General features: G+C 39.5%; 1 protein-coding gene across 1 annotated transcript in view; it reads right to left on the bottom strand.

Annotated features, from left to right (window-relative positions):
- LOC111951133 (zinc finger and BTB domain-containing protein 20-like) overlaps positions 1–14942 on the bottom strand; it is a 40766-nt gene extending 25824 nt beyond the window's left edge. Inside the window, exons 1-2 of the mRNA XM_023969160.3 lie at positions 14728–14942; positions 12001–12108 (exon numbers count right to left, since the gene is read on the bottom strand). The gene's annotated coding sequence lies outside the window, so the exon portion shown is untranslated. The remainder of the gene's footprint in view (positions 1–12000; positions 12109–14727) is intronic.
- Positions 14943–15501: the final 559 nt, after the last annotated feature.

The raw sequence follows: 15501 nt of genomic DNA, 5'->3' as shown, positions 1-15501 counted from the left end.
CATGACAAAATAAGGTTCTGTATATTTGCATTCTTCTGTAAACATTTTGTGAATCTTCTTCTGAGACTTGATGAGTTATGCAAGTATGCAAGGTAGCCAAATAGGGTGTAAACCAATAGAGTCCACTCATTAGCATTAGCCGTAATGGGAAAAACGGTTGCATTGTGGTATACCAGGAGATCAGTAGYTGGGCAGGGGTTGGTGGGTGAGCTCATAGAGCTAGTCCTTCAATCAAACATTGCCAAAGATGTAGATTGGCACCCATATGCTTTGCTAAGGCAGTTTTTCCTTGTTCTTTTTCTTTCGATGGCACTATTGCATCTATCAGGACATATTTTCCTATGGGAAATGCTAACAGTCCTGCGTCTTAGTAATGAGTGTGACTTGTGTGCGTAGACACACAAGACTTTTCTTGAGATTACGAGAAATTTATTACGTGACCAGAACATGACAGTTTCCCGTGATCTTGAGATAACAAAAGTAAAGACTAGGGCTACTTGAAAACATGCAATGACATAACAATTCATCAAAGTTTGAGGCAATTATTCCATCATGAGTGACGCAAGCATAAGCCTGTCTAACTACAAARAAAATTGGCTGAACAACTTGTTCACTTAATTCATTGCATGTCAAGAACTCCCAGCCAACACCCCTTCTACTTAATATTCCTAGCATGATTTACTTTGCATTCATGAGGTTTATCATAAATACTTGCAGATGTAGGATTTAAATTTGATCACCCTGTTGCAGGAGAACAATTCAAAACTTGGATTTGAGGTTTAAAAAGGCTTCTAAAGAAATTTCAGACTGGATTTTCCCTCATGAAAAATGTATCAACGCCTACAAAAATGTCCATTAATTATAACATAATAATAATAATTCACATTTCCTGTTGCTTATTTCAAACTGGCTCAAAATCCTACATCTGTACAAATGACCCAAGTATCTTGAATATCTCAACATTAATCAAGACAGGAACTCAAAACAAAGTTGAGGCTTAACCATAAATTATTCTCAAACCATTGATCAAGTCCATCTTGAGGTAGCCTACAAACAGTACTTGTAAAAGCAGTCAATATCAGGATGCTGTTTGAATCTCAGGCTTGGTTGCCTTTTGATATGCATTTCAGTGGGTTTCGTGTTTCACAAAGCCATTCAGAAAACAAACCATTTGACCACTCATGTGACCGTCTTTAAAATGCTTTAACCCTGAAGCAGATATTTGCACAATTGCAGTCTCATTATTTTGGCACAGCAGGTGTCCATGGCAACTGCCAAATTTGGAAGAAGAAAAAAAGGAAGAAAAATATTTAATTCAAGAGAAACAGTATAAACACTTGACCTATAGGATGTAATAAGGAATCTCTGAAAAAAACAGTCATAGATTTTACATACAAAGCGTTCTGTCATTGCTTTACACCATACCACACTCCAAAGCCAAACCCAACACAGACTTCTGAAGAAGGGTATGTTGTTTAAAAGATACAGTCATATTGTATCTTGTTAGCTCTTATAACCTTTGACCTCTCTATAATAGTTATGCTGGCAGACTCATCTTACTTCGGTGCCAATGGCCTGCTGGCCAGCTTCTCATCCAGCTACTGTAACTAGCTACAAAAGCTTACACATTGCATCAGAGATAGAGAACATTTCAAACACACTCTCACACACACACAAACACTTACACAAAGTATTTATAAAGGATGTGTCATTCAGGAAACAAGGGATTGTTTGTTGTTAATCCAGAAGGGGTAGACGCAAACTGCCAACCTGAAAATATAAGGTCTTTATAAACTTGACCCATAGATTAATAACGGTGTTGCAAGGTGAACTAGTTAAGAAAGCCAGCCATTTCACAAGAATGAAGCAACGAGCCAGAAGCTCGCTGTTGTTTTTTCTGTTTGAGAAAATAATAGCAACGTGATTTAGGCTAATAGCAAGAGTGAACTGCGATGACTACGGTGGTGTATTAAAAGTTTAGTAATCATTAAACCATAAACCATTTGGCATTGTCTCAATATTTCCAATTTATAATGACAGAGGGACTCTTAAAAAATGAAATAAGAGCCATGTCAGCTAATCGTGATAACAAATATTTTGTTGTTGCTCAACAGAGACTTTGTCAAGAAAAGTGCGACAACCAAATCATGAAATAGCTAAACGCCTGCTATTGTCTTCACAAGAATGCATAAAAGATATTTCTAAAATCAATACATTTCATGACAATACGTTTGAGCGAACTACATCCTCTTTGACTTCATAATTTAGGCTAGGACAAAACAATAATTTGCACAACTACTGGCTAATGTGTAAGGCTGTTGCAGACACAGATAATCAGAGGACAAATAAAAAAACCTTGACCAGCAATGTTGCTCAAATGTACAAGTCATTCTATCAAATATTTAATTTGCCAAAAATGTAATTGCGATACCTTGATAATTGTCCTTTAGAATGTAAAGTGGCCTGCAGTAGACCACCAAAGCTTGCATGAACATAGGTTACAGTCATGTATTATCTCACACAGTATAACAATTGAACAGAGCTTAAACAACACATGAGACAACTAGTTTTACTATGCTTGACATGCAAGCTGCTGCAACATGTAAAAGCAAGTAGAGAGCAGAAATTCTTACAAATTCTTGAAAGAAGAATAACAATGTGTCTGGATCACTAGGTCATATCCTCATTGTGACCTGTTTTCTCTTACCCCTACAAGAAAGCACACTTGTCACAATCTCTCTAAAAAGGTTCGCTACCTAGATGTTAAATACTCTGAATCAGTCAGCACACTTTCTAAAAATAATACTGAGAAGCTAGCTTATATAAAGAGTATATTATGAGTATCATTTCACAATCCTGATCCATTTCATGCAAGTGTTCGGCTAGAGAAAGAATGCAAAAGCAGAGTGTCTGTTTCTTCAGTGGATATTCATAAAGCAAAAATAGATTTGTTTGTGCATATACCAAAATAATTTCATAAAAGAAGTAGGGCCTAACTGTTTTCATCGGTAAAGCAAAACATCTAAAGATATGACTGCCAGCTATTTCCTAAAATATAATTGCTACCCTATTAATAAAAAGTAACAAGGTGTGGAAAGTCCAAATAGCATTTACTTTGTGGGTCAACTCTGGTTTTATAACACAAATGCTGTTGTGCAGATTATACGTCTCCGGTTTTTCCATTGCACACCAATGTCCCTGTGCGTTTTTTAATGGGATATAGTCCGTCTTACAGTTTTGGCTACAAGTGTTGTTCACTCGCATGGGGTGTAAAAGGCTTTTCAGGAGGTCTAGGTGTAAACAAGCAGAATATAGGTCTAAACTTACTATGGGATAATCCACAAATTTTCCTGAAGAAACCATTTTATTTATTTCCTAAAACCATCTTCAGAAACTTTCCCTTTTGAATACACAGTGATCTCACCATGACTTGTAGAAAACCATATGGCTGGCGGGGTTAGCTGAGGACACACATGCACCTTGGCAAACATACAACTTCCCTATTAGAATCCAAGATACATTTCTCACATCAGTGAAATGCCCGAGCCCTCGTGGATGTGTTTAAAGAGTAAGACGGAGAAAAAAGGCATTACATGACCCTGTCTTTTGCCTAAATCAAATMATTTTTTAAGGAATTCAAGAACAGCACAGCAAGAACGTACAGACACTACCGTAAAGGCTAAAAGAGATTCTAAAACAATAAACTACTGTAGGTTACAAAGTCCTTAGATCAATGGCAATCTACCATAAAGTTCACTAAATATGTGTTAACGCTACATGTTCTACTCCATCATAACCCCACGAAGGTATTTTCTTTTGAGTGTGCTGAGAAAATGCATGGTTTGAATAATAATGGCTTTGTTTCCCTTTATTTAACTCAAACATTGTCTAATAAATCCCAATACATAAACATGGTAACAATATTATTTTCCAGTGTGCCCCTTGGCTGCGGTGTGGGTTTGATTGTAATTCAGCCTTATTATCTGACGATCAAGCTGATTCACTATACATTGTAAGAAGTAGTCATGTTAGATCTGGCACAGAAAACTGACTTACATTGTACTGTCAAAGACATAAGCCGAGGCAAGAGAGATAATATAGGCCTACTGCTTGACACCATATAGAAAATCCTTTCAACAAAGTCTCCTGTTGGACTTTTGGTTCTTTTTTTTATAACTGCAATCTAAACATTGGAAAGGGAGTGGCAATCTATTCACACAGTTCATGACTATTAGAGGTAGGCATATAAGCATACACTGTGTACCTTTGTGCTAAAACATAGCCCTGGTGAACCAGTTGGGTTTGCCATCTCAAGCATTATTTGAGTTATATGCATATTTCACAAGTCAGAAGTGACTGTCACTGGGCAAGAATGTTAACACTATCCAGTGATCTGCTCAGATAGCGTGCTCTCCAACTTGCGAGTCAGCTGCCAGAGTTTGGTAGTTTTCAAGCTTATCACTATTGTGAAGTTTGATAGTTTATCAAATAAAACAATATAGCCTGTGATCAATATCATTGTGGTTTGACCCTGTACATTTTTTGGGTAATAAAATGTGTTAACAACTCTTCTTCATCTGATAATAGGGTAACTTAAGGTTACTTGCGTAACCCTAGTTCTCTGTAGTACAATCCCTGTTAAGTGGGTTCTCTTAATTATTTGTTTTCGACATCTCATTCGTGAGATTCTCCTACGTAGCTTGAAGAACCAATGGAATACAGTGCATTAGGGGAAATATTCAGACCCCTTGACTTTTTCCACATTTTGTTATGTTACAGCCTTATTCTAAAATGGATGRAATTGTTTTCCCCCCTCGTCAATCTACACACAATACCCCATAATGACAAAGGAAAAACAGGTTTATATACATTTTTACAAATGTATAAACAATTATAAACAGAAATATCACATTTAGTAAGTATTCGTACCCTTTAATCAGTACTTTGTTGAAGCACCTTAGGCAGCGATAACAGCCTCAAGTCTTCTTGGGTATGACGCAACGAGCTTGGCACAACTGTATTTGTGGAGTTTCTCCCATTCTTCTCTGCTGATCCTCCCAAGCTCTATCAGGTTGGATGGGGAGCGTCGATGCACAGCTATTTTCAGGTCTCTCCAGAGATGTTCGATTGGGTTCAAGTCCGGGCTCTGGCTGGGCCACTCAAGGATATTCAGAGACTTGTCCCGAAGGCAAGTTGTCTTGGCTGTGTGCTTGCGGTCGTTGTCATGTTGGAAGGTTAACATTCTCCCCCAGTCTGAGGTCCTGAGCGCTCTGGAGCAGGTTTTCATCAAGGATCTCTCTGTACTTTGCTCCGTTCATCTTTCCCTCGATCCTGACTAGTCTCCCAGTCCCTGCCGCTGAGAAGTGGTTTCCGTCTGGCCACTCTACCATAAAGGCCTGATTGGTGGAGTGCTGCAGAGATRGGAGAACCTTCCAGAAGGACAACCATCTCCACAGAGGAACTCTTAAGCTCTGTCAGAGTGACCATATGGTTCTTGGTCACCTCCCTGACCAAAGCCCTTCTCTACCGATTGCTCAGTTTGGACGGGCGGCCAGCTCTAGGAAGAGTCTTAGTGGTTCCAAACTGCTTCCATTTAAGAATGATAGAGACCACTGTGTTCTTGGGGACCTTCAACGCTGCAGAACTCTTTTGGTACCCTTCCCCAGATCTGTGCCTCGACAGAATCCTGTCTCGGAGCTCTACGGAAAATTCCCTCTACCTCATGGCTTGGTTTTTGCTCTAACATTCACTGTCAACTGTGGGACCTTATATAGACAAGTGTGTACCTTTCCAAATCATGTCCAATCAATTGAATKTACCACAGGTGGACTCCAGTCAACTTGCAGAAACATCTCAAGGATGATCAATGGAAACAGGATGCAGCTGAGATCAATTTTGAGTGTCATAGCAAAGAGTCTGAATACTTATGTAAATAAGGTATTTCTGTATTTGATTTTTATAAATTTGCAAACATTTATAAAAGCCTGGTTTCACTTTGTAATTATGGGGTATTGTGTGCAGATTGATGAGGGGGAGACAAAGTGTATCCATTTTAGAATAAGGCTGTAATGTAACAAAATGTGGAAAAGTCAAGGGGTCTGAATACTTTCCGAATGCACTGTTTGTCTGTGAGAGAGTGGCGAATGAGTGAGACCCTCCCCTCATACTAAAGAGCCTGCCCTCTGACCATTCTCAAGCATGCCGAACTTCCTCACAGTCTTGCGAGTATGGGAATGTGGTAAGATTAGGGTTGCAAAGGGTCAGAAACTTTCCAGAATTTTTTTCCATGGGAGGTTAAGCCCGGGAGTTTTTCTTAAATTCGTCAAAAAAGTTAGCTTATAACAGTGAATCTTTTTTGGGGATACACATAAGGCAATTCTAGGTCTTGTGGCATATTTTGGTTAAACTTTCYCCAATTCAATGGAATTGCAACCCTCTGCATGCACAGTGCATTCTTCCATCACATGTACAGCTGATTCTCAAGATATTGCACACTAATGAGATGCTATTGAGCCCACACTACTACACTGTCTGAGCCAAGGACTGCATGTTTTCTGGTAAGTTTTGATTACAATACTGGGTGGGGTGAATATATTTTATATAACATACATGATTTTTTGTTAACTAGTAAATAGTAGCCTACAGCAAAGTGTGTTAAAATAATTTCTAACTTGTTAGCAATTTCTGCTAGTTAGTTTTGGCTACCATGTGGGTTTTTAGCCTGCTAACTGAGGAGTGTTAATTCACCTGTTTCCATACATGTTTCATTTTAAAACATTTATCTTACAAAGGAGTTGTTTAATCTAACTGCTTAACTATTTATCTGTATATACATGGAATTGTACTTGTAGGTTTCTTACTCTTTACAGGAAAATGTGTGGAGACATTTCACTGCAGCTAATGTAGATGGAAAAGCTGTGTACATTTGCAAATACTGTGCCAAATGTGACGAATGCAACAAAGATGCAGAATCATCTGGCCAAGTGCATAAAGTTCCCTCAGCGCTCACAACCTCTGATAAAAGTCCCTCTACTTCTATTCGAGGGGAAAATTATGAATCAGACACCTTATCAATAGCAACAGCTCATGGTCCTCCTGGAATCATACGTTTTTGTTGATTCAATGGAGGAACGTAGTCAGAGAAATGCTGAGGAATGTCTTGCTCGAGCTGTGTATGCAACTGGTTCACCTCTGATGCTCACAAGCAATGTGTATTGGAAGAGATTTCTGAATGTTCTTCACCCAGCATACATCCCTCCAACCAGACATGCTTTATCTACTCATTTGCTGGATGCAGAATTCAACAGAGTTCAAGTGAAGGTCAAGCAAATCATAGAGAAAGCAGACTGTATTGCAATCATCTCTGATGGGTGGTTGAATGTTYGTGGGCAAGAATAATTAACTAAATCTCCACCTTTCAACTAGTATTCTACAAGCACAGACACAAGGGACAACAGATACACCGGTCTCTACATTGCAGATGAGCTGAAGGCAGTCATCAATGACCTTGGACCACAGAAGGTATTTGCACTGGTGACAGACAATGCTGTGAACATGAAGGCTGCTTGGTCTAAAGTTGAGGAGTCCTACCCTCACATCACACCCATTGGTTGTGCTGCTCATGCATTGAATCTGCTCCTCAAGGACATCATGGCACTGAAAACAATGGATACACTCTACAAGAGAGCCAAGGAAATGGTTAGGTATGTGAAGAGTCATCAAGTTATAGCAGCAATCTACCTCACCAAGCAAAGTGAGAAGAATAAGAGCACCACATTGACGCTGCCAACAACACCCATTGGGGTGGTGTTGTCATCATGTGTGACAGTCTCCTGGAGGGGAAGGAGTCTCTCCCAAGAAATGCCCATTTCACAGTCTGCCGATATGGACAGCCCCATCAAGAGGATCCTCCTGGATGATATATTTTGGGAGAGAGTGGTAAGCAGCCTGAAACTCCTGAAACCTATAGCAGTATCCATTGCACGGATTGAGGGAGACAATGCCATCCTGTCTGATGTTCAGAGTCTGCTTGTAGATGGTGGCCATCCGGGCAAATTTGAGGCTTTTTGAGCCTGACAACGAGCTATCCTCAACAAGGTTGAAAAGTGACAGTGAGATGAGGCCTCAGAGTCTGATGTTCAAGAGGTGGATATTGAGGAGGTCCAGGGAGAAGACATGGAAGCCTGAGAGGGAGACAGCCAAAGCTTTAGTTTCTTGACTATCATTTTACAGATGTATGTTGAAAATGTTTTGGGGAAATGCGATGGATCATTGGGGATCATTCAATATTCCCTTTCTTCTGTTGTTCAGTGAAATCATCCCACGGGAAGAGTCAACTAATTTAATTAAAGTTCAATTCGTAACTAAATAGTTTTTTTTATTTCTATTGGAAGGATTTAACCATTTGCAATTATGTCTACTTATGATAAGGTAAAAGGTTTATATTTCTGTCTCCATATGATATGGTAAACATATCCAATGCAAAAAACATCTACATTTAAATTGTATTAATTTGCATATATTTCCATTAATTCCCATGTATTCCCGTTAATTCCCACGGAAAGTTTCCACCTCTGAATATTCCCCAAAATGTGCAATCCTAGGTGAGATAATATCAAAGAACCGGGAATACGGTGCATTTTGTTACGTTACAGTCTTCTATAAAATAATGATTTCTTTTTTAAACGCATTAATGTACACACAATTCCACCATAATGACAAAGTGAAAACAGGTTTTTAGACATTTTTGCAAATGTATAAAAATAAAAAAAATCCCTGCAGGTAGCCTAGTGGTTAGAGCGTTGGACTAGTAACCGAAAGATTGCAAGATTGAATCCCCGAGCTGACAAGGTAAAAATCTGTTGTGCTGCCCCTGAACAAGGCAGTTAGCCCACTGTTCTGTCTCCACAAGAGGCCTTTTGCCTTCTGGTAGGCCTTCATTGAAAATAAGAATTTGTTCTTAACTGACTTGCCTAGTTAAATAAAGGTTAAATAAAGGTAAAATAAAATCTACATAAGTATTCAGACCCTTTGCTATAAGACTCGAAATTGAGCTCAAGTGCATCCTGTTTCCATTGATCATCCTTGAGATGTTTATACAACTTGATTGGAGTCCACCTGTGGTAAATTCAATTGATTGGACATGATTTGGAAAGGCACAAACCTATCTATATACTGTAAGGTCCCACAGTTGACAGTACATGTCAGAGCAGAAACCAAGCAATGAGGTCAAAGGAATTGTCCGTAGAGCACCGAGACAGGATTGTGTCAAGGCACAGACCTGGGGAAGGGTACCAAAATGGAATAAGTGGAATAAGTTTGGAACCACCAAGCCTCTTCCTATAGCTGGCCGCCTGGCCAAACTGAGCAATCGGGGGAAAAGAGCCTTGGTCAAGGAGGTGAACAAGAACCCGATGGTACAGAAAAGTACGAAGTACAGAGAGATCCTTGATGAAAACCTGCTCCAGAGTGCTCAGGACCTTAGACTGGGACGAAGGTTCACCTTCCAACAGGACAACGACCCTAAGCACACAGCCAAGACAACGCAGGAGTGGCGTTCGTGACATGTCTCAGACTGTCCTTGAGTGGCCCAGCCAGAGCCGGACTTGAACCCGATCCAACATCTCTGGAGAGACCTTAAAATAGCTGTGCAGCGATGCTTCCCATCCAACCTGACAGAGCTTGTGAGGATCAGCAGAAAATAATGGGAGAAACTCCCCAAATACAGGTGTGGGCTAGTAGCCTAGCTAGTTAACACAGTGCTGGTCGGAGAAGCTAATTATAAAACAATATGAACATAGCTAGTGTTCACCAAGTGGGCTAGTACCCTAGCTAATTAGCACAAAGTTAGCCAAAGGAAGCTAGCGCTATGTTCATCTTGCGAYGAACAAAAGCATGGCTCTCGACTGATAAGCAGGACGGTCGATCTAGTCACAGCCGGTAGTGGGTTAAACTAAACAAGAGAGCGAACTAGTAATTCTACCATTGCAGGTATAAAACCTAGTCGGTAGGATAGCTAGCCTTGTGGTGCGATAGCCAGGTTAGCTATGCCTTGCAGCTAAGCTAGTCAAGACTCCGTAGCTAGCCGTGTGACACTAGCTAGAACAGGAGATGAAGGAAGAAAAGCGGTGAAGCTAATTCTTACCCAAAGTAGAAAGTATCCATCCAGGAAAGTCACCCAGGACAAAATATGAGATCTGATAACCCTGTGCTTGTTGGTGCAACCTTGACTCCACACCGGTGAACAGTTAAGCAGGAAAACAGATCAAGTTGTGCTGAAGAAAACTAAGTAGAAGTCTTCTGTGAGGAAGATAGGTGAGAATGATCAGAGGTCAGGCGAGTGGCTCTTTAATATCAGGGGAGGGGCTCCTTCATTCGCCACTCGACCTGTCTGTCTCCGACAGACATGTATGATTGGTTCTTTGATTTACTTAGGAAATTCTGGTGAATCCCACGAATGAGATGTCAAAACGAATAATTAAAAGAGAACCCACCTCTTAGCAGTGATTGTAGTACACTTAGCAATGGAAGGCGCACTGCACTCTACCCCTCAACTTTCTTTCCATGGCCTCAATACTTCCTTGGCCTACTAGGCATATGTCCTTGGCAGTAGTCGATGAATGGTTTCTAATGCCTAGGTCGCTACAATACGCAAAGTAAGGTTGAAGTATGTTAAACAGCAAATACTAAACTATGAATTTCCAAATAATTACAACTCATATAAATAATCCACAAACTCATACGTAGCAGTGTGGCCACATTTCTGCATGTAGGCTCGGCCTTAAATGGACACTTTGAGATTTTGGCAATGATGAACTCGTGGATACCATTTTTATGTCTCTGTGTCCAGTATGAAGGAAGCTAGAGTTGTTTAGCGAACCAATGCTAACTAGCGTTAGCACAATGACTGGACRTCTATGGGTATCTGCTAGCTCTAACTTCCTTAATACTGGACACAGAGCCATACAAATTGTATCAATGAGTTCATCTGACTCCGGGGAAGTAGATAAAGAGCCTCATTGACAAAATCCCGAAGTATCCCTTTCAAAGCTGTAAGAGAAATCTGTCACACAATTTGGGCACAATAGCACTATTAAGCTTAAAACATGTTACATATATGCTCAGACAATTACTACTGAATATCTTATGCTTGCCNCCCCCCCCCCGTTCATATACAAAAAGGCTTTAAAAAGGAAATAAGTATAAAGTAGACTAGAAGACATGACATGGTAATGTGAACTCTTCATCACATTTTCAGGATATGTTTCAGGGCTAAAAGGAGCTATTAGCAGCAGGACATCTTACAGCATGCTCCTGAAAAGCCTATAATGGGCTTTCAAAAAATGCACAATATTGTAATCTGTGACCTAGATACCACACCAATATATGTTTCTGAGTATAGCCTAATACTAAAATATCATTACATAATGTGCCGGGGAGCATTAGTTTGCCACTTACTGATTTATTCAGCAAATGAGAACAACACAGCTGTTGCTTAGCTAATTTACAGTTTTCTACGTCTTCAGTTTAAAAGCTTGCTGTGTTGAAGAGAACGGGAGGCCCCAGCATTCTGTGGAGAGGATGCATTTACAAATGTCTCAATATGTCAATATTTTAGTGACCATTTGCCAGAGAGCTGACAGCTGGGCTTGCTAACACTGTAGAACATACTACAGTATTTGCACAGGGGGCAGCTTTGATTGAACAGCAGGCCTAAGTTGGTTGGAAGCTGGAACTACAAAAACTGAGAGGCTGAAACCATTCTACTATGTGCTTGAGCAAAAGAGGACAGGAAGCAATATTAAAACGGCAAATACAACTTCTTCCTCTGGCTTTGTAATAGTTACAATTCTTTAAAAAATGTATATCTAATCAAGATGTGGTACCCATTGCATGATTATGGAATTAGCCACACAAAGCAATCCCTTGAGAGCCGAAGGGTATACCATTACATTTTCATCAAACTTTTGTTCTGTGAGCATAAATAGGCACATGGCTTACCTTTCAATTTAAACTGGACACCTCCAAAAACCTCCCCACCTTGCAATGACATCACAGATCACATTTGATGTCCTGGCAGTGTCTTCGTGAGCCAATCCAGACGTATCGCTATGGACAAAGTACTGAATCAATTATCATGAATCGAAACTTGACATTTTGCATTTAAAATATTTGTTTTGTGATTGCTCATATGAAGAGTTATTGTAAGACATAGTTAACAAACAAACTCCTTCAACTCTGCTAGCACCTCTGAATTGTAGCCTGAATAAACAGTGAGGTTTTTCTTCACAACCTGAAAATGTGTTGTAATAGTTGTAAGTTCTATGTAACGATGTGCATGTAGTTACACTGTTATTGGCATTACAATGAAAATGTGACAATTATGGACAACTGGGCCTGTTTACTATGTGGTGTGGTTGAATTAATGAACTCTGTAAGAAAATTGAATTGAACTGAAACCGAAGAGCAGTAAAGGCTGTTGGATGCCAAAATCTATCTAAAGAGTAGGCCTAAATGTCCAACCAACAGGCTTGAATTGCAATACTTCATGTGTGATACTGCACTCATTACAATAATTATAATTTCATCCATCATAGCATAGGCCCACTCTGCATACAGCCTCAATCACTACAATGGTGGATGTGTTAAATAAAAACTCTCCATATCAAACCAGTATACTTAACATAAAACTGCATATCTCAATCTCATCACCAAAAGGGAAATGGATATCAAAAATAGGAGGGAACATACTTGTAGGCTGTAAACTTTATAATGTACATTTCAGTTATGAGTTTGATCTTAGCTCAAGATGTGTACTGATCAGTAAACGTAGGMTACTTGTCAACAGGCAAGTATGGATTCTTCAATGCGTGTTTGCTGTCCTACAGTTCAACACTATTCTTCATTATGTCTACAGCCTATGATTCACATGATCATTTAGGATATAAGACGCACAACTCCACACACTCATGTCAGCAGCAGCCAGCGCACGCACATGTGTTTAAAAACGTGTGGCTGGTTATCCATTACAAGTCAGAGTGCCAAGCAAAGTTTCTGTTGTGGAGTTACCGGTATATGCCAGCTATATATAGTAAGCCTATTCTATATAGGGCAGATAAGCCTCAACAGTAGTCTATGACCATTAGAAGACTGTTATAAGGGGGTGAATGGGAAACAAGCCACACCGAAACAGTTATATTTAAAAATGTCATTATCCGAAAAGGACATTGTGAACCATCTCTGACTGATTTCACCCATAAATCTATTCAACCTGCAACATTTGTAACAATGTTTCATTCTAATAGACTATATAGGCTGTGGCTACTCCTAACCTTGTTGACCAAGTCTGGTGCTGACATCCAACATGCGGTGCAGAGGCAATAGTCTCAGCAACTTTGAGAGATGGATAGGACGTTTTGCCCCACTGATCAACTGTCAAATCAACCGTCAATAAAATTGTTAAAACTAATGAAACTGTTTGAAGTTGTAGAAACAAACATCTTGGTGAGCCAATTCACTGCTTCAAGCACCCCTGTGCCGTCATTTATCAAACGAACCGGACTGTCTCCCATAGGACTATAGGCCTATGCCTAATGATATCATATTTCTATATTACAATATTTTTTTAAACGGTCTCTCTTCTAATTTCCTATACGGTCATGTACGTTAATATAGATGGAATTGCGCAACAAAGATCGTGACAATAAAAGAGGGCATTCATTTTGTAAAACATGGCACCAAAATCCAGAGCAGATGGACAGTTTTTATTCTATCGGTGAAACTAAATCCGCAGTGTCTTTCATACTTTTCGCCTGGGATATTGACTGAATATGTAGGCTACCTTTCTGTGTCAGGCAGATGTTAATGTATAATTTAATTTGACAAACGTCTGACACCTTGCATCCTAATTTAAATTTAGGTACAGCATGTGCCAAACTAAAATATTTGAGGGCTTTATTGCAATTTTACTTATATTTCGCCCATTGTTCGTTCCAACAAGTGTTGACTTGGTAGGGGGTTGGACACATTTGGACTAGTCCGAGAAAACCGCCAACAGACGGAGATACAACATAGTGGTTTTAAATTGTATGCCTGCTCCTTCTCATTCCCAAATTATTGACCCTTATATATCTGTTTATTCCGCTTTACGCACCACACCGCATGCACTAAACTCCAGATGTTTCATGTAAATTATCCTTATGTTGTCTAATTTGTGTTATACATGGAGCCCCATTCATAATAACGTGACAGTCCGAAGTAGAACAGTCAACACAATTAATTTCTCTGTCCAGAATAGGAAGGAGTAAAACTAAGGAAATAAGCATTGATGTTGAGAATAATGACAGATGGGCAACCTAGGACGTCATGAAAGTGAGCAGAGCGTCTTTTTTGTCGGGTGTAACGTAAACTGACTATTGTAAATCCATACTATCTGTAATCAATAGACCCCACAATATCATATATCATTCTGCATTTACGTTCTAATTCAATTAGGCTCTGGAATGCTGTAAGGAAAAAAAGTTTACTGATTCTGCGTTAATCTGGTTGGGAAATCCAGAAATGGAGGCAATGGAACTAAGCGTACAATTGTCTGTATGTTTTAAGCTTCACTTACTATTAAGTTTAGTATATATCATATATAGGGAATAACTGTAATATATTCTTAGAAATAGCCTAACAGAGACAGTTTTAACACCAGACCCTTCCCTCACTTTTCCTATTTCTTACCTGCTGTCCTAAGCTTGTTCTCCAATGGCGACAGCGATTCACAGCTTCCCCGGTTTTTCCCCGGCAAGGCTTCGAATTGTTTAATATTTTCCCTTACTTTATTTCATTTCTCACTTCCATCTTCTTTCATCTCATCAATAAACACACGCTGCAGCCTACCTTCATAAAGGACTTCAACGAGTTCAAGTGTGCCCTCCCATTTTTTAACTATACGTTGAATATTTTGGACAGGCACGCCTTTTCACTTACGATTGGAACAGAGCCTCTCTTGAGCGATGTAGGTTGGAACATAAATCGGTCAGCGTGGTTTATCCCCAATCATTGAGCCGTACACCCTCTCTACGGAGTGCAGTGGGCCGGTGAAACTGTCTCCATGGCATTGTGGCTCCGAAATAGTAAATGTTCCTCTTACCCAGACAGGGTTGTTTGATCCAATATGAACAACCGAAGGCCGTAGTTTTAATGAAATTCCACTCTCTGTGTCTTGAAATGTTCATCCATGCAAGAATGTACGTCTTCGCAGAATGTTATTTAAGGAAATAATTTTAATTCAGGTCATCGAGGGTTAATTTCGTCTTACACGCTTTTAATWAAAAAAAAWATATATATAATTATATAGGCCTATATTGGAATCATGACGCTTGGTTTTTAATGTAAAGAGAATAACTCTAGTTTCAATATTCCATTGATCAAAAGGGCAGTCAATTGAAGAATTATGTCTATCATGTGTCTGTACTTTGCATTGGACAAAGTCGTTGTCAGTAACTGCTACCG

Source organism: Salvelinus sp. IW2-2015, linkage group LG23, assembly GCF_002910315.2.
Source record: "Salvelinus sp. IW2-2015 linkage group LG23, ASM291031v2, whole genome shotgun sequence".
Lineage (NCBI taxonomy): Eukaryota > Metazoa > Chordata > Actinopteri > Salmoniformes > Salmonidae > Salvelinus > Salvelinus sp. IW2-2015.
This window is presented reverse-complemented; position numbering and strand designations above follow the sequence as displayed.